The sequence below is a fragment of the Etheostoma spectabile genome, chromosome 18 (assembly GCF_008692095.1).
Source record: "Etheostoma spectabile isolate EspeVRDwgs_2016 chromosome 18, UIUC_Espe_1.0, whole genome shotgun sequence".
Lineage (NCBI taxonomy): Eukaryota > Metazoa > Chordata > Actinopteri > Perciformes > Percidae > Etheostoma > Etheostoma spectabile.
The window spans coordinates 3574299-3594169 of NC_045750.1; the positions used below are offsets into that span (position 1 = coordinate 3574299).

At 42.9% G+C, this 19871-nt stretch overlaps 2 long non-coding RNA genes across 2 annotated transcripts; both read right to left on the reverse strand.

The window, feature by feature from the left end:
* Positions 1–596: 596 nt before the first annotated feature.
* Positions 597–19818, reverse strand: LOC116706852 (uncharacterized). Its single transcript, XR_004336338.1, has 3 exons — positions 19804–19818; positions 15863–15866; positions 597–754 (listed from the first exon to the last, which is right to left on the reverse strand). It is a non-coding gene; the product is annotated as an uncharacterized LOC116706852 (long non-coding RNA).
* Positions 6351–9145, reverse strand: LOC116706841 (uncharacterized). The gene is made up of 3 exons (XR_004336327.1): positions 9136–9145; positions 8329–8338; positions 6351–6435 (listed from the first exon to the last, which is right to left on the reverse strand). It is a non-coding gene; the product is annotated as an uncharacterized LOC116706841 (long non-coding RNA).
* Positions 19819–19871: the final 53 nt, after the last annotated feature.

Below are 19871 nucleotides of genomic sequence, written 5' to 3' on the forward strand. Positions count from 1 at the left end.
TAGATTTACTAAACAACAGCCATGTACCATGTAACATTTAAATGCTAATGAAAAAAGGCAACAAAAAGTTGTTGTTTTTTAACACTCATGTTGTCCTCGGGTCAAATTGATCTGTTTTCCTACATCAGTGTTGTTTTTAATTCCCCAAAATAACATGATTGATTCCACCCAACACTCTTTGGCCAGTACAAATCTCTACTTTCATAAATTTTTGGGCGTCCTATTCAATTTTATAGCATTTAAAAAACAAATTGAAGTGTTTTTGAAATAGTATTGAGTAAAAATTGACATATTCCGGTCTGTGATTATCCATCAACATCCATTCCTTTAATTTTAGTCTAAATCATTCCTAATTTCTGCTTTTCTAACATAAACATTAGGTTTAATTTCCTAAAAATTAGGTTTACTGACAATAATTCCAAAAATAACTGTAAAACTAAAGTTAATTAATTAGTGTCACGTAGTGTTAAACGTCCAAAAAAGCAACAAACGTTGAAAAAAAAGTCAAAAGCTTTGAAAAAAGAGACAAAAACGTAAGGAAAAAGTAAAAAAAACATTGATAAAAGGCGTCAACAGAAGTGTTGATTTTTACAACAACCTTGGAAAGAGGTGGTAGAAAGAAGGAAGTATGGCAAGAATAGGTCAGAAATATTAATAAAAACTTTGAAAAAGAAACAGAGTTGAAAGAAGGAAGGCAACACTAGGGCGACAAAAGTGACAAAAAAATAAAATAAGAGACAAACTTAAAAAACAACTGTAATGTAACTCTATGGGGCAAATGCTCAGTGTCAGTTAGCGTCCCCCTAAAAATGGTGTTTTTGATGATAAAAGGCTGTGTGACAAGATAATGGAAGGATCCTACATAGATAGACGTTGTAAGACCAGAAACCAGAACCAGCTCTGAGGTCACCAGCGCTCAACGCACCAGACTCCGTTTCAAAAAGCAACACTTTCAGCGTGTATAGAGCAAACACATTTTCACATGTAAATCGCTAAACTACGTGTTTATTTTAACCAAAACCAGAGTTGTGATGATTGGAAAAGTGGAAAGACAACCCAAAACGTCTTTTCATATTTTTATTTTGTTTCTCTTGACTTTGGATTTAGTGTATTTTACGATGCTAAAATTGCTGTTTATTTACATGGAGTCTGGTGGGTTTAGCGAATGCGATTTTCTTGGTCAACATAGTTTTAGCTGTTTGTTGGTTTTGGGGATTTTTCACACACACATTTCAAGTTCCCAAGTTATGCATGGACACAATATTGTAATTCCACTTGTTTAATTAGGCTCCCATCACAATATATCACTATATGTCTGCACCTTTAAAAATGACCTGTGTTCATCTTTTCCGAGCAGATAATAACCTGCAGTGAGAGCTTGCTGTGGCACCACAGAAGCTTTTAATGCTGGAACTAAATCAACTAAATATACTTTACATGGAGCAGGTTGAACCATGACAACCATCGACATAAAACTTCTGTTAACATGGCAACCCCTCAAATCAAATCATTTACACCTTTCCCTATTTTTACTCATGTTATTTTTACCAAAGACCTTTTCGTTGTTTACTTGAATTGAAACCTTTTAATCTTAACTCGTAGTCAAGGAGTTTTCCATTGTGTACTCTGCACTACTTAAATATTAAAGGTAAAGCAAAAGTCAAAAAGATGCTGAATAGGATGCCTTTCCACCATTTATACCCCTCCAGATGCTGTTCTATCCCTTTAAAGCTCAACAATGACATCCTGTTCATTTTCTCCATAAGACAACATGACATCAAAACTTTGAATAAACATAGACGCAGACTTCCTTGTCTGTCATCTGTACGTATATTGAGCTATCCTTGTATATGTGTGTACGCTGTATACGCTCCTTTAGCGTTATATTTAGACATTTAGATATCTAGACACTCTTTGCGTCACTTTTTGGCGCTCTGGGTCGGAACCAAATGTACGTTTCAGTAACACACGTGGGACCAGAAAAGGACACGAACCCCGGTCTCCTGAGTGAACGTCCCATGTTCTTGTGTTTTCATTTGTTCATTTGTTTTATTGTCACAACAGAACATCAAAATATATTAAAGTTCTCATAAATAAAATGTAGAAAAATACAAACTTAAGATAGGAAACATAAAAACACATTAACAAAAAAAAAATCTGTTGCCAACAGGGACGTTGTAGAGCGTCCTCTGGTGGACAGACTATGCAACTCCATCACTAACAGGGACATTGTAGAGTGTCCTCTGGTGGACAGACTATGCAACGCCATCACTAACCGGGACGTTGTAGAGCGTCCTCTGGTGGACAGACTATGCAACGCCATCACTAACAGGGACGTTGTAGAGCGTCCTCTGGTGGACAGACTATGCAACGCCATCACTAACGGGGACGTTGTAGAGCGTCCTCTGGTGGACAGACTATGCAACGCCATCACTAACGGGGACGTTGTAGAGCGTCCTCTGGTGGACAGACTATGCAACGCCATCACTAACGGGGACGTTGTAGAGCGTCTTCTGGTGGACAGACTATGCAACGCCATCACTAACAGGGACGTTGTAGAGCGTCCTCTGGTGGACAGACTATGCAACGCCATCACTAACAGGGACGTTGTAGAGCGTCCTCTGGTGGACAGACTATGCAACGCCATCACCAACAGGGACGTTGTAGAGCGTCCTCTGGTGGACAGACAATGCAACGCCATCACTAACGGGGACGTTGTAGAGCGTCCTCTGGTGGACAGACTATGCAACGCCATCACTAACGGGGACGTTGTAGAGCGTCCTCTGGTGGACAGACTATGCAACGCCATCACTAACGGGGACGTTGTAGAGCGTCTTCTGGCGGACAGACTATGCAACGCCATCACTAACGGGGACGTTGTAGAGCGTCCTCTGGTGGACAGACAATGCAACGCCATCACTAACGGGGACGTTGTAGAGCGTCCTCTGGTGGACAGACAATGCAACGCATGCATATTCATTTATCTGAATAATTTCTTTGTCAATATATGATATTGATTCGGATGATTTTTTTATATGTCGGCCATTATGAATGCCGATACCGACACATTGGAAAATGCCTGATATCGGCCGGTAATATCGCCCCTCCGGTACATCGGTCGGGCTCTAGCACGGACAGTAAAGGTGGATTTTTCCGTCTGTTTCTGACGAGAGAGCCACCGACCAAGCGTCAGAATTCAATGAATCCACTTTTCTCCATCGTAAAGGGCTGTCTGACAGCAAGGTAAAGCCGGAACATATTCTGAATATATCTTACAATTAAACTGATATTGATGTTTTTTTTGTCATAGGTGTATAGGTGTAATGTGTTTAGCTGCATAGAGTCGATGCTCCTGTCTTCTTCTCCAAACCGGGGGCGGGCCAACGTGTTGGGAGAGACTGTGAATGTGTCCCGAGTGTCTCCGCTCCCCTGCTTTATATTCTGGTCCTGACTCTCTCACACACACACACCCATACTGAGGGTCTGGGGACGGACAGTAAAGACAGAGTGCTACAAAATGAATCCATCCTTATTCCCTACTGATCCTTTCCCTTCCTTCCCTCCATCCTTTAATCTTTCCTCCTAACCTCCCTCCGTCCTTTGTCCCTCTGTCCCTTTCCTCATCTCCTAACAGGCAGATCGGGCTTACACAGTCAAACATTACGATATTCAGAGGAAAGGTTTCAACTTAAACCAAAACAAGTCAACAATTTATATATTTCTAGTCATCAAATCTCATGAAAGGATCTAACCATTTAACATATGTTAGTCTCTCACTACTTCCTGACTCCCGTGTGTGTGTTTTTGTTTACAGTTTAACTTTATTAGAAGAAGAAGAAGTAATCCGACAAGTGAAAATAGCAATACAGTGTAGAAATACTCTGTTACATGTAAAGGTCCTCAGTTAAAATTTAATTGTGTTCCCCCTCTGTGTATCGATTCATCTGTACGTGTGTGTACGTGTGTGTGTGTGTGTGTGTGTGTGTGTGTGTGTGTGTGTGTGTGTGTGTGTGTGTGTGTGTGTGTGTGTGTGTGTGGTGTGTGTGTGTGTGTCTGGATGGCATAAAACACAAAAACTGATTCCTTTTTTGCATCCAACTCCTCTTCACCTCTCTCTCCTTTTCTCCTTCCTGTCTCGACTTTTCCCTTCTCATCATCATCTGCTCGCTCCACCTCTCTTCATCCTCTCTCCTCTTCATCCTTCTCCACCACTTTCTCCTTTCATTCCTTTCATTGATGTCTTTCTTTCCGTTTTCCCCCTCTCCGTCCCGTGATCCTCTTCATCTCCTCTCATGTCCTGTTCTGAATCACTTCTGCTTTCCCCGCTTTTCCTCCTCTTCTTTTCTCCTCTTGTTTCTTCCACTTCTTTCCACCTTTGTTTCCTCTCTTCTTGTCTCATTTCCTCCTCTCCTCTCCTCGTATTGCCTCCTCGCCTCTTGATTCCTCTCATTGCCTCTTGTTTCCTCTCCTTGTTTCCTCTCCTTATCTTGTTTCCTCCCCACATCTTTCGTTTCCTCCTCTCTAATCTTCTTCTGTATTGTGTCCTAGTCCTCTTCTCTTCTCCCTCTTCTCATGCCTCCTCCCGTGAACCATCCTCTTCATCCTCTTCATCCTCTTCTCATCTGCTCTCCTCTCTCGTTGCCTCCTCTCACCTCCCCCTCTTCTTCTTCTTCTTCTTCTTCTTCTTCTTCTTTTACCTCCATTTTCACCCTTTTTTTTAAAGTTTCACCTGTGGTTTCTCCAAGCGTTGGCGCCTCAAGCACGAAGATCTCCTCCTCACACCTCCTCAAAGCCAACCACCTCCTCCATCACACACACACACACACACACACACACACACACACACACACACACACACAGAAATCCATATTTGAATTCAGTTATCTAACGTTATTGAGGCCTGTCATGTTGCGGTGGGCTGTGCGCTCGATGTTCGGATGTGGGAGAATTGGGAGTCGTGTGTGCGTAAATTATTCATCGCCCCTTGAAATGCAAACGACAGCCGAGGCGAGGGAGCCGCCGCGCTATGTAGGTCACTTCCTCTCTCCGCACGGCCGCCGAGCTGCAGGAGAGAGTATTGAAGTAATGAATCGCCAATCAGAGGCGCACGCAATCACCACCGACAGGAAGAGGAGGTAATGGGGAAGGAGAGAGCTTCTTCACTCCCCATCTCTCTCTCTCTCTCTCTCTCTCTCTCTCTCTCTCTCTCTCTCTCTCTCTCTCTCTCTCTCATGAAGTAGAAAGTGAAACTTTTACTCCGACAGAGGTAACTTATACTTTGGTTAAAGTACAATTTCTGGGTGTGAGTTGTTGAACATTTCGATGGGAAGATGAGGAAGAACATTTTTTGAAAAACTATACTGTACAGACATTAAACTTGTACCAATGTTGTTGCAAAAATAATATATGTATATAAGAAGAATTTCTGCTTTATCGCTGTCTGTTTCTAACAACACAAAGTTTTTTGTTCTATGTGCCAAAGTATCGCCTGATAAAACACATGAAATGTGTATTGATAAATATTTGTTACTAGGCAACCTGTACATCCATCACAGTCAAATAGAGCTGTAACATTTCCAAATGTTACTGTACAATTTATTGTCTCAGAAATATTTGCAATTAACTATATAATTGCCTCTTTAAGTCAAATACAAAAATACTCATTTATGATTTACTTTTGCATAAAATTACCCCAGAATACATCTTGTCATGTGACCCAGATAATTATCTCGGTCGGGTTGCCCCCTCAGCACTGGCAGACCCCCCTCATGAGGTCACAAGGGGCAAGATTACCTCCCCTTTCTCTGCTCTGCCCATCCAGAGAATTTCCCCCCCGATGAGAGAGAGACATCATGGCTTTCAAACGAGCAAAGTGGCAGTTGGTCAAGCCCCCCCCCCCCTTGACCAAAACTAATTAGTGCATAAAGTTTCTGTTTTGTTTTTTTAACGTGAAATGAGCCGGGGTTAAAATCCATTCACTAGGGGCGACCTCCAGCTCACCCAGTAGAGCAGTGTTTCTCTAATGGGGGTATATGTACCCCTAGGGGTACTTTGGAGGACTGCAGGGGGCACGTGACATTTTTTGAAAAACGTCTTTCAGTTACAAGGCTGTAGTTACGTCTACTGTCTTATCCCCCTTTTATTAAAGGTTTTGACCCTTGTTTTGACCTTTTCCTATTCTTGCTTTTCTTTCTTCTATTACTATTTCTGACCCATTCTTGCCTTACTTCCTTCTTTCTACCGTCTTTTTCCAAGTTTTTTCACCTTTTTGCATCCGCATTTAAATGTTTTCCAGGTTGTAGTTTAGTAAATCTATCACTGACGTCGCTGTATTGTTCATTTTATACATCTTTCTACCAAAACATTTTTGCGCTGGTTAGGGGATACATGGCTTAAAAACTGTTCATAGGGGGAACATTATTGAAAAAAGCTTGACTCACTGCAGTAGAGTGTGCGCCCCATGTAGGCGGAGGCCTTTGCAGCAGCCCGGGTTTGAATGCAACCTGCAACCCTTTATTGCGTGTCATTCCCCCCCCCACCTTTTCCAATGTCACTCTAAAATAAAGGAAAAAAAAAACATGTTAGTCTTTTGAGATATGGATGGTTCATTCCTACCTTGTAATACAACCCACAGGAGCGTTATCTGCCCTCATCACTAAATTCATCCACTCTCTAATTTCCAAAATATTCCACATAAAAAAGAAATCCAACTCACGATTTCTTTATGAAGCCAAAGTCAGTCAAAAATCCAGCCTAAGTCCAATCAAACAGTAACTGTGTTTTCAGACGGAACATGAAGGCAACACGAATCTCTCTAACTAATGGGAAAAACTGAACTTCCAGTTTGTCTTAAAATTAAACAAAAAAACAAAAACCTGTGACCTCTCGGTCTCTCGTGGAAGAATGAGAATATTCATTCATCTCCTCGGCGGCGGTGTTGGGGAGGGGAGGTCTTTTATCTCCGTGGAAACAGCAGCCATTTTGGATTCTCACAGGGAAGTTGATGGCGTAAATGCAGTTGCCATCAATCAAACTAAGATTCCCCGTGGTAACAGTGGTGCCTGATCCAAGCTGCAGAGACACACACACACACACACACACACACACACACACACACACACACACACACACACACCCTGCGGGTTAACGCGTACAGATCATTGATCCCCAGAGGGGGAACACAATGCAGTTCTATCCCAAATTACATTTAAACTGAGGACCTTTACGTGTAACAGAGTATTTCTACACTGTATTGCTGTTTTCACTGGTAGGTCTGACTACTTCTTCTAAAGAAAGTTCTACTTCCCTTGACTTGATCTCTGTACATATTTTAAATTTAGTTTAGTTCATGTTTTGGACACAAACACGCCTCCTAACGAAGGACCACGTTGCTCTGTATCTGCTGCATGTAAATCAGTATAGTAGCTATTCGCTAACAAGTTCATCAGAACAACTACTGACCAAATTGGGAATGTGCGGTGCATATTATTGTCCCCAGAAGAAGAATTATGATGATTTTTTTGTGCCCCTTTAACCTTGCCTCCGGAGTCACCATCAGGGCAAAGTGTCCACCTGTATCCGAGTAATATCTCAGCCGTTGGAATACGCTGAGATGTTGTGACAGCACTTTAACTTCTCAGATGATGACCCTTCCTCTGATGGCACCTTCAAGACAAACTCTAAAAATAGCTGTCTGTCTGTGTAACTTGTATTCGGGGAGCGTGGCGTGTCTCTCTGCAGAGCTTTAGCTTTTTAAAAGGTTTTTTAAGACTGATTTCTGCATAAAGAATGAGGAGAATATTTGGAGCTGAATTAAGAAACTCGAAGCCGGAGAGAGCAGCTGAGTCTGCAGGAGGCTGATTAACATTTAATACAGCTGAGAGACAGACAGGCAGGACAGACAGATGGACGGAAAGACAGACTGACAGACAGACAGACGGAAAGACAGACTGACAGACAGACAGATGGAAAGACAGACTGACAGACAGACAGACGGAAAGACAGACAGACAGACAGATGGAATAACACAGACAGACAGACAGGCAGACGGACGAAAAGACGTAGTAACAGAAAGACAGACAGGCAGACCGATGGAATAACACACAGGCAGACAGATGGACGAAAAGACGGACCAACAGACGGAAGGAAAGACAGAAAGACAGACAGACAGACAGAAAGACACAGACAGACAAAAAGACAGAAGGAAAGACACAGACAGACAAAGAGATGGAAAGACACACAAACAGAAAGACACACTTAGACAGACAGACAGACAGACAGACGGAAAGACACAGACAGACAGACAGGCTTACAGACAGATGGACAGACAGAGACAGTGCTGGCTGACCGGGTTACTGAAGAAATTTGTACAAGCCGCTAAAAATGTAGGGTAAACAATATGAGACAGAGGTGGGACGTTGCTCCCCTCTAGTCTTCTGTCCTCATATCTAAACCAGAGAGTCTTCTGTCCTCATATCTAAACCGGAGTATCTTCTGTCCCCACATCTAAACCAGAGTCTTCTGTCCTCATATCTAAACCAGAGAGCCTTCTGTCCTCATATCTAAACCAGAGTATCTTCTGTCCTCACATCTAAACCAGAGTCTTCTGTCCTCATATCTAAACCAGAGTGTCTTCTGTCCTCATATCTAAACCAGAGTCTTCTGTCCTCATACCTAAACCAGAGTCTTCTGTCCTCATATCTAAACCAGAGTATCTTCTGTCCTCATATCTAAACCAGAGTATCTTCTGTCCTCATATCTAAACCAGAGAGTCTTCTGTCCTCATATCTAAACCAGAGAGTCTTCTGTCCTCATATCTAAACCAGAGAGTCTTCTGTCCTCATATCTAAACCAGAGAGCATGTGTAACGGTTGCTGAATTTCATGTTTTGGTTCTTTTCCAGTTCCATTCCTCAACGCAGTTTGGTTACAATCAGGCTCCTATAAGTTAATTCTAGGAAAAGATCATGGTTTAAAATAAAATCAGACATTACTTCACTTTTGGTGATTCCTTTGTTTGCGCTGTAATACTTTGTCACCTTACTTCATGCTTTGCTCCCTTCATAACTAGTATGGTCTCTAGATGACGCCATCACTATAATCAGAAATATAATTCAAAATTGGTGCTTGAACAAACGACTTATGTGGGCGTTTTTTGGGGGGGAGGGCAGTCTCAATTTTTTTTTTTTAGCTGCCGTAATGTAGTTGAGAGAAGCTGTTGAAAAAGTCTTAATTTTATGGTATTTTATGGTTTTATGTTAATGGATGCAAAGAAATCCATTGAAATGTTTTTGAGGCTATGTTTTGGTTTTTCAGCAGTTTTGAGCCAAAAGTGATCTCCGTGCATGGAAGTGTTTTTAGTTTCAGTAGAAGAACTACTCTCAGTTTAAACTAACACGCCCAAATCAAAATATCTCAGCAACATTCATGTATGCTGGGCATTATCGACCGATTAAGATCTAATCAGGTGGCGACACATTGGCGTTGGTGTCGGTGGTGCCAAAGGTCTCTGTTTGTGGCCGTTGAGACTGCGACACCACCCGCAGATTGTGGTTTAGGGGCTCAAGAACACCAGAGCAGGGGGAATGAGAGGGGGAAAAGCCAGAGCAGGGGGAATGAGAGGGGGAAAAGCCAGAGCAGGGGTAAGGAGAGTGGGAAACGCCAGAGCAGGGGGAATGAGAGGGGGAAAAGCCAGAGCAGGGGGAATGAGAGGGGGAAACGCCAGAGCAGGGGGAATGAGAGGGGGAAATGCCAGAGCAGGGGGAATGAGGGGGGAAATGCCAGAGCAGGGGGAATGAGAGGGGAAAAGCCAGAGCAGGGGGAATGAGAGGGGGAAACACCAGAGCAGGGGGAATGAGAGGGGGAAACACCAGAGCAGGGGGAATGAGAGTGGGAAACGCCAGAGCAGGGGGAATGAGAGGGGGAAACACCAGAGCAGGGGGAATGAGAGGGGGATAGGCCAGAGCAAGGGGAATGACAGGGGGAAACGCCAGAGCAGGGGGAATGAGAGTAGGAAATGCCTGAGCAGGGGGAATGAGAGGGGGATTGGCCTGAGCAGGGGAATGAGAGGGATGGCCTGAGCAGGGGGAATGAGAGGGGGATTGGCCTGAGCAGGGGGAATGAGAGGGGGATTGGCCAGAGCAGGGGGAATGAGAGGGGGATTGGCCTGAGCAGGGGGAATGAGAGGGGGATTGGCCAGAGCAGGGGGAATGAGAAGAGGAAACACAACAAAAGACATTCGTTTTAAACCAAATCGTAGCAATGTGAATGCAGCCAAATCCACACCTGGCTTGTCGATGTTTTCTTCTTTTTTTCTAATATTGAGTTTTTCAACAAAGCTTCAGACACGACAGACACAAAACATCTGTTTTGACAAAGGATTCATGAGATTGGCTGTTCCTGAAGAAGGAATTAAGCTTGTTTTTAACCAAAAATAAGCCCAGCAGAAAGTCATAATAAATGAAAAAAATCAATAGTCCTACAAAAGTCCTCTCATGAAGCCCAGTTTTGTGTAGAAAGACTGACATTTTCTGGCACCAAATAGGGATTTTTGTAGATTTTTGTTTGTTCCTTATTCAATTACGACACACCCACGTAATAACGATTCCTCCTATTAACTGCGGACTGAATCACAGAGGGAGCTCCGCTTCCCCCGAAGCAAAAAGTGTGAAAGATATGAGACCGAGTGAAGAAATGAGCCACAGAATCCAGCTAATTTATGTAGAAATATGCAGATGCTCATTGGCCTGAGGCAGATCTCAGAGGGCTTCACTTTGGATCTCTGTAATCAAGTGATACAGCAGAAGCACACGGCACGTTGCCCGTCATTGTTTGGGCTTCGTCAAATGGAGACCACATTTCCCATCAGCCCCCTTTTTCCCTCGCTGATGAGGATCAAACAGCACATATTCCCTCCAAATCTGATCCAGATTCTGTCTTTGCTTAATACGTCTGTGATGATTTATTGATGCTGAGACGCAACCTGTAACGCCTCCACCAGTGTAAATGTGTGGATGAAGTACTCTGTTGAGGCAGGATGTGTGTTTGGGATTCAAGTCTGCCTCCCTGGATCTCTGCCTGCTGCAGACCTGAACCGCATTCTGAACAGCTCGCAGCACCACAGTGTCCCATCTCTACCACACACATTCAGGACTGAAAGCAGAGCACTTCTGGGCTACATTTCACATGTAAATGTACATTTCAACCTATACGCTTACATTTTTTACAGAGCAGTTTCCTCCCTAGATTTTAAATACAAAACCTATAATGCGTTGTTAGCCTTGGATGACATTTTCTAGAGCTATTCATGTTTCTTCCTAACTGCCATCTAGCGCCATCATCAGGTCAACATTTTGATTTGTCCACACCTTTGGTTTATGACCAAATACAGTGACTTGAATACATTTACAGGTTAAAGTTGATTAAAAAGAGGAATAAAAAAACATCTTTTGGAAAGTGAGCTTAATGCCTTAATTAAAAAAAAATTGAAAATCCAACCTTTTAAGGAACACCAATTGTCTTTGTGAATGAATAATGTATTGTAAATAAATAAATGTTCTTCCTTTAAATACAGAGGGCACAAGTGTGTACACCCCCCTATGTTAAATTCCCATGGAGGCAGAAATGTTTTTAGTAGTAAAGGCCAGTTATTTCATGGATCAGGATACTATGCATCCTGATAAAGTTCCCTTGACCTTTGGAATTAAAATACCCCCCCCCCCACACACACACACACACACACACACACACACGCACACACACACAGCATCACATACCCTTCACCATGCATAGAGATTGGCATGGGGAACTTTCCACAAGATCATCTCACAATGCAAATCAAACCAGCTATTAAACTAACTGAAATAAAACCATGACCATCTCTATGTATGGTGAAGGGTATGTGATCGTGTGTGTGAGTGTGTGTGTGTGTGGGGGGGGGGAGTTATTTAAATTCCAAAGGCCAAGGGAACTTTGTCAGGATGCATATTATCCTGGATCCATGAAATAACTGTCCTTTAAAAATAAAAATATGCCCGCCTCTATGGGAATTTACCATAGGGGGGTGTATACTTATGCCCCCTGTATTTTAAGGAAGAAGATTTATTTATTTATACTACGTTATTCATTCACAAAGAAAATTGTTGTCCTTAAAAGGTTGGATTTTCCAATTTTTTTTGAATTAAGGCATTAAGATCCATTTCCAAAATATGTTTTTTTATTCCTCTTTTTAATCAACTTTAGCCTGGGGGTTTAAACCTATTCCAGCCACTGTAGCTGCAGAACGGAAGACATCCCCATCAGACTCATGCTAACACACTAAGATGCTGATCGTGGTAAACACAAACACTCATAGGCGTGATTTACAGGAGGGAGGGGGGGGGGGGGGAAGGCCAGTGTAACCTGTTACAATCCCCTTTGCATAAATTAATATTTTCGGGGGTGGCAGTAGCCCAGTCCGTAGGGAGTGGGGTTGGGAACTGGAGGGTGGCTGGTTTAAGTCCCCATACGGACCAAAGCATGGCGGTGGACTGGTAGCTGGAGAGGTGCCAGTTCACCTCCTGGGCACTGCCAAGGTGCTCTTGAGCAAGGCACGAACCCCCAACTGCTTGGGATGCCTTTCCATTAGCAGCCCCCCCGCGCTGACATCTCTCCCTTTAGTGCATGTATAAGTACTGAGCATGTGTGTTTAGTTCAGGCCTGTGAGTAATAAATTGTAATTTCCCCTTGTGGGACTAATAAAGGATAAATTATTATTATTATAATTATTATTACATTTGCACAACAACGTGATGAGGCATTTTATATTCCAACTCTTCTTTTCGCTCTCCATCTTTATTTGTCATTGTCTTCCACAGATGTTCCTCATTTCACTTCCTGCGGATTCTCCTTTCTCCTTTTCTTCTCCATCTGTCTCCATCACTCATCTCGCTTCCAGTCCCTCGACCACCTGACGCTCTCCTCCTGGTTGGTTTCCACTTTTTTCTCCACCTCCACCTCCTCTTCACTTTGTTTCTGTCTATGTTTTGCCGCTTCTCTTTCCTGAAATGTCCTCGGATTCCCTCTCGGTCTTCCTTCTCTTCTCCTCGCACCCTTCCCTCACCGTCTCTCGTCTCACTCTCATCTTTTTTCTCTCTTTCTTCCATCACGTCTGTCCTGTCTTTCGTCTCCTGTTTCCTGCCTTCTGAAACATCAGCACTCACAGCGGGGCTGTCCAACCACCCACCGATTCTTCCTACCGTTCACCTCTCCTCATAATGAGGATGACGGGCGCTCGCGGTGCAGAGTTCAAACACTGAAAGCAGCAATTAAACAGAGTTTACACGTCAGTTCCAGTAAGGGGGTGGAGGTGGGGCTGTGGTGTTTGATGCGGCAGTCCGCTGAGTGTTTCCCTCTTATGTAAACTCTTTTTATGATCATTCTGACACAAAGACTTTTATTTGGCTTCTGTTGCAGCATCTGGTCAAATCTGGAATTTCTGTCTGCTGAGGCACTCATCCCGACCTGATCAAAATAAAAGACTTCTCTAATGCACAGAAAACTGTACGAAGGCAGGCGGTTCTTATGAACCATTCGCGCATATAGCTGCAAAAAAGTTATTCTATGGCCCACTCCCAAAATCCGGACTCAGAGACTCACAGAGTTTGGTGCACGTTCTCGTAAGGACTAAGGAGCTAAAGGGCCGGGAGAGCTGCAGTTCAAGAGTTCAAGAGCTATCGCGCATGTTCATAGGTAACTAAGCAACTGTGGGCTCTTGAACTTTTGACCTGATGCGGGAGGCTGCTCTGCTTTCCTGGCTCCACTGTGGTGTCAGGTTACAGCCTCTGCTCCCCCTGAGCACCCCCCGCACACACACACACGCACAAACGCCGGGTATGCTAAAAACCCGTTTAAAACTTGCCCTGTTTAAGTCTGTTGGGTGCTAACTTTAGCAGGAGGATAACTCGGTGTAGACAACACCGATTGTTTCTGATTTTCTCTCTACTGACATGACTCCACATTTACAAACAATAGAGCTACGTGTTGGAATCGACCCAAATTCTCCTTTAACTTGTTAATGTGTCTAAGGTTAACTGTCATCGCTGCATGGTGGTAACCTTTTGTCGGCAAAACTCAACTGTAAAGACCGCTAAACTTAACTGTTATGTGACCGGTAGGAGTTTAAAAAATATATATATTTCTGTAAGACATATGAATTGTCTCACAGTTTACGTTTTCGTACAATATCACATACAAACTAAACTGCATCGCCTGCTGAAAAGACAGTCCCCTCACGTGCTCTGTACCCAGCTCACAGTCACGTTTTTTTCAGCTAAACTTACTGTTAAGACCACCAAACTTACTGTCACGTGGCCAGCCGGCAGTCGCTGTAATTTTGGAAAATATTATTCAAACCCGTTTATGAGAATGCGTTGAATAAGGTCGCTCTCCTTTCCACACAGTGTTAGATGCATCAAACCATTTATGGCTCATGTTTAAAAAATGTTGAACTTTCCAAACTGTACACATCGACAGAATCAGAATCAGGAAGCATTCACAACTTTGTCCTGAGACATTTTGCTTCTTCTAGCTACACTGCTTCAGATAATGAATGTACACACACACACGCACGCACACACACACACACACACACACACACACACACACGCACACACACACAGAGTTGAACACTGATGCAGAGTGACAGACACACGGACAAACAGACTCTCTCCTCTGGAGCTCCATCTGTGTAATGACATCTCACGCTTGGTTAGGGCTCTGCTGCATAATTAGAGCTCTGGCAGCTGATGGATGGCACTGCAGCACCTCCACCCTGCAGACCTTGGCCTCACCTCGGGGCGGGGGCCGGGGCCCGGGGGCCGGGGCTGAGGTCTGCACGGGACCCAAAATGTACTTGACCGTGAAAATAGGAACTTTACTACGGACCAATAACGAGAAGTTAACACTCACTGTCTGTTCGAAAGCCCTCGGTAGGCTTTTTATTACAGATGTTGTGACTAGTCACAGCAAGAAAAACAATAATGATTAATTTAATGATTAGTGTTATTGGTGTGTAGTTTTGTCTTACCTTGCAACCTTGTCTAACCTTGTAGTGACCATGTAGCTTGTTCTGGTCCTCCCGCCAGTTCAAAGATAAAAATGACTGAAATTCTTTGACTTTTTGACATTTTTCAAGCTTTTCTTTACTACTACTGATATATCCAATGCTAACACTTACTTATTACCATTAGTTATACACTGGTTTTGGGAATTCATGGTCAACAAACCTCATGTATATGACATTTAGCCACATTGTTTGATTGAAAAAATTTAATTATGAATTATTTTGTTAAGATCAGAGGAACATTTTTGGATGTATAATCACAGAGTCAAAGTTTTGTCACTGTTTTGACACTACAGTGAACTACCTGCAAAGAACGTTGTATGGAACCATCCATGTTATTTTTCTGCATTTTGGTGTAAATAATCCCATATTTTTGAAATAAAAAACTTTGAAAATGGGTCAAGTTTGACATTTAGGAGGGTAAAGACATGGACTCTGCACACCTGAATGGAATGCAGCCATTATTTAAGGTTATTGCGTAGTCACAAGACGGGGACAGAGCGCTAAAAACTTTTGCATTTGCATAAAGGTGAATCCAGGCTACTTTATGCAAATCATAAAAGAAAGAAAATCTAAAACAGAGACAGATGCAACAGCTTCATCTTCTTCTTAAACTAAAATGCATTCTTAGAAACAAACTAATCCTGCTTCATGTTATGTATCAGAGAGTGCAGACCTCCGCTAAGACGTGCCCTATCTCAACTGACTGACATTAAAATAATTACCAATTGATTCACCTTTCTTTATTTTTTAAAACAGATACAATTCTGAAAACTCTCTTCTCCTTTTCAGGCAAATTCCATTAATAGTCAATAAGTTCAAGGCATTTATATAATGAGTTCTACTTTAATGCCTTTCATGATTATTTTACTCCTCAATCAGAGTAGGCGTCATAATTTCCAAGTTCTGGGAATCTCATTTTGGAGTGAAACCTTCAATGGCTGCAGGGATGCAGAGCGCACCAAACTCTCCAAAAGGGCCCAAATTGATTCATACGTTCCTGTCCACGATGCAAATCAGCAGGGAGAAGAGATAATGAAGCCTCAGATGACAGGAGGCTGCTGATCGCATGTTAGTCTAATGAAAGCATGACCAACAGCTTCATCCATCCAACAAAAAACTGCAGCAGAGACACATGGATGTTTTTGTATGTATTATGTGCTATACTTAAGGTGGCTATATGTAACTTTCAGTTTGTGTTGATTCAACTCATTCTCATGAATGCGTCCACATGACATTGTACGAATGTGCATGCACACCAAGACGTATGATATCCTATGGAATTAGGAGAGGTGGTCACATGACGCCGGCTGGCTACGAGCTCCATGACGCAGAGTGGCAGGTGCTAGTTGTTTAAGCCGCTATAGAGCTTTATGACGCCATTGTTTCATTGGTAGTTGGTTCAGTTACCCAAAAATAGGTAACTTTGAGCCGGGTACAAAGCACCGCAAGCTGCCGGTTGTTTCGGCCAACATTACGGATAAATTAAGTCCGCAAAATATGAGCGTTTTGCTACGACGAAAGTTAAGATAAGATGAAGAATTAATGAAATTAGACGATAAGCCGGATCAGAAAGGAAGCCACATTGCCACCCGAATGGAGGAGGAAATAAGAGCAGGAGCAACGTGGTTATTGCCAAAAAGTTAGTGGTTGGGAGGGGGGGTGAATCTAAATTTGTACGATCCCAATTTTGTTTTTGTAGCGGTTTTTGAAATCGCTCATTTTCCCAAAAAATACATTTATTTATTTTTTACCAATGATTCACCTAAAGATTTTCTGTACATAAACGGTACCGCCGACGGTGACGACATCATATCTGTTTCCAGCAAAACAGAGCAAAAGCAGGAAGTGCAACAAAAAAAATCAATGTTATGTTCTTTACAAATGAAATAAATGTCCGACTGACTGACTGATATGTGATGTTCATTCTTCTTAGATCAGTTTTTAGAAATGTCTCATGAAATAGTGTTCCTAGAAGTGTTGTTTTTGTCTAAAAAGAAAAATTAAATCCCCTAACTCGCACTACTATCATCACTACTAGAATGACAATAAATGAAAATCGCGATGCAAATTGAATCGGCGGCCATGTATCGTGATAGAATCAAATCGGGACAAAAGCATATGGTCCCAGCCCAATAAACCATGGTTTTACTTTCCAGTAATCAGATGAGGTTCTGATTCAGATTCAGACTCTAAGCTAAACGGGTAAAGGGGACAATGAACTGAAGATACTCAAAGGACCCAAAGGACCCAAAGGACCTCAGCACCTCAGACGTGTCCTCTGTGATTCGGACACAACGTCAGCAAATCATAAATTATGTCAGCAACTCTGAACGTGACCTCAGTGACTCCGACATCAACTCCGAGACTCGGACGTGGCCTCGGTGACTCGAGCATGATCTCGGTGAATTAGACATGATTTCATCAAATACAGATGCGACATTAGAGAATTGGATAGTAACTCTGAGACCTGGACGTGACCTCAGCAACGTAGATATTAACTCAGAGGCTCGGGCGTTGCGACTATGACGTGCACTGTAACAAATTGAACGTAAAATTTACAGTAACTTACTGGCAACAATTGTCCAGCAAGTTACTGTGAATTCTTTTTACAGTAAATGTACGTACTTCCATTTACAGTATTTTATGTATTCACTGTAAACTACAAAACAATTAAACAAAACATAAGATAAAAAGTAATAATACAGTAGTTTACTTTACTATTTACAGTACTATAGTGGCTATATTGGGATTTTTTTTTACAGTAATGCTTTGACTACTGTGATTTCAACTGTAATACTTAGACTACTGTGATTTTGTCATGTCAACAAGGTTGTAATGTAACTTTACAGCGTCCTACTGTAAAAACATGTACAGTAGTGTTACTGTGAAATTTAAAGGAAATAACTGGAGATTTTGCAGCCGTAAATTTCAAATATGACATCAGCACACAACTCCAAGATGTTCAGTTTACTGTCACAGAGGAGTGAAGAAACTAGAAAGACGTTTTTTTAAACTACAGTTACAGTGGGGCGGATGGAAACTTGATATTTTGAAACCTCCAGTTAGCTTTTCATAGAAACTATTTGGCTCTGTATCAATGCGGCCGTCAGTCTGGGACCGGCCCCAGCCGGGCCCTCATCGAAAAATGACACTTGCCACCGAGCCTAGCAACTTTTCTGGGGTAAACCCTGATGTACGTGGCTTTGGAAACTGACCTCGACGATGGAAATCAACTCGCCGTCTCAGCCATGACGTCAATGACTCGGACACTCTGTGACTTAGCTGTGACCTCTGGGACTAAGACATAAACTCATCAATATGGACATTTTTGAGGTATTTCTTGTGTGCTTACTTGCTTGTGTGTTTTTGTTTTTTTGCTTTTATTGAAAAAATGCTGCTGCTGTAACAACAAAATTTCCCCGTTGTGGGATGAATAAAGTATAATTTAATCTAATTACCTCGGGCAGGACCACAGCAGCTAAGATTAGGACCTCAGAGATGGAACACGACCGGGACTTGGGTGCAAGCTCTAACTTTGTGGTACTCGCCTTCAACGCCAGCCGTGGCCTGGGTGCATTTCCTGTTTCTTTCCCATTAGCTCTGCGAGAACTTTTTAGCTAAACATCCTCCGCTCAGGGGTGTCAGAGAGTTCTTCAACCTCGGCAGAACATTCTGGTTTATTTTAGACACCGTTGGTCTAAAAAAAACTGACAAAATCTCAAACTGTGCGAGCAGGATGTTTCTAATGTCTGGTTTGTTAAGTTTCTTTACAGTTTTGCAGAGTCTCCTTCCCCTCCAGCAGGGCAGCGGTGGACCAATGCCAGAGCTCGGTCTGCTGAGGAGAAATGTGTGTGTGTGTGTGTGTGTGTGTGTGTGTGTGTGTGTGTTGTGTGTGTGTGTGTGTGTGTGTATGTGTGTGTGTGTGTGTGTGTGTGTGTGTGGTGTGTGTGTGTGTGTGCTGAGGAGGATGCTAACGAGGCTCGGTCAGCTGGGAGGTGAAGCTGCTGTAGGGCGACCTTTGACCTCAGAGAGGCTCTTTCTCAGACTGGGCTGCCTCTGGCGGAGTCGTGGCGCCCCACGCTCGCCGCCAGGCAGCGGTCGGGGTCAGGGCAAGGAACCCCAAGCCTCCATCCTGCCGTTTCCAACGCCGACCCATCGACCAGCCGCCGGAGAACGGAGTAGGAGGAGGGGTGAGTCTCAAATATCTCGTTTTCTCTGTTTCCATCAGCAGAAACTAAGACGATTATGTTTCACGAACTACGAGTGCGTAACTTCTTCTTCTCAGTATGGTTATGTTCAGACGATTGTGGCGTCCAGTGACTTTTCTGTAGATAATTACCTCTTCTAAAGAGTCCATCATGATTTTTTAATCATCTGTGTGTCCTCCTTGCATACTAGCACCTGTGTGGAGGATTGTGACTGAGCTACTGCCCCCCCCCCCTCCATCAGAGGACAGAGCCTTTTAAAGGGAATTACAGAAGTGAATGTGTTTCTCTTCTTTCTGATTCTTATAAACAGAGAGATTTTCTCTCTCTGATTTGTTTAAATGTTGATTTATGTTCTATAAAACACACGGAGGTCCAGGTTCTCCAGGTTTTGGTCTGCGAAGATCTGTGGCTTTAAAGGGCCCATATTATGAAATAACACTTTTTCTGGGATTTGGGGTGTTATTTTGTGTCACTGGTGCTTCCACACGCATACAAACTTGGAAAAAAAACTATCCATGGTGTTTTGAGTGAGATCCAGTTTCTGAATGTCCTCTGTCTTCA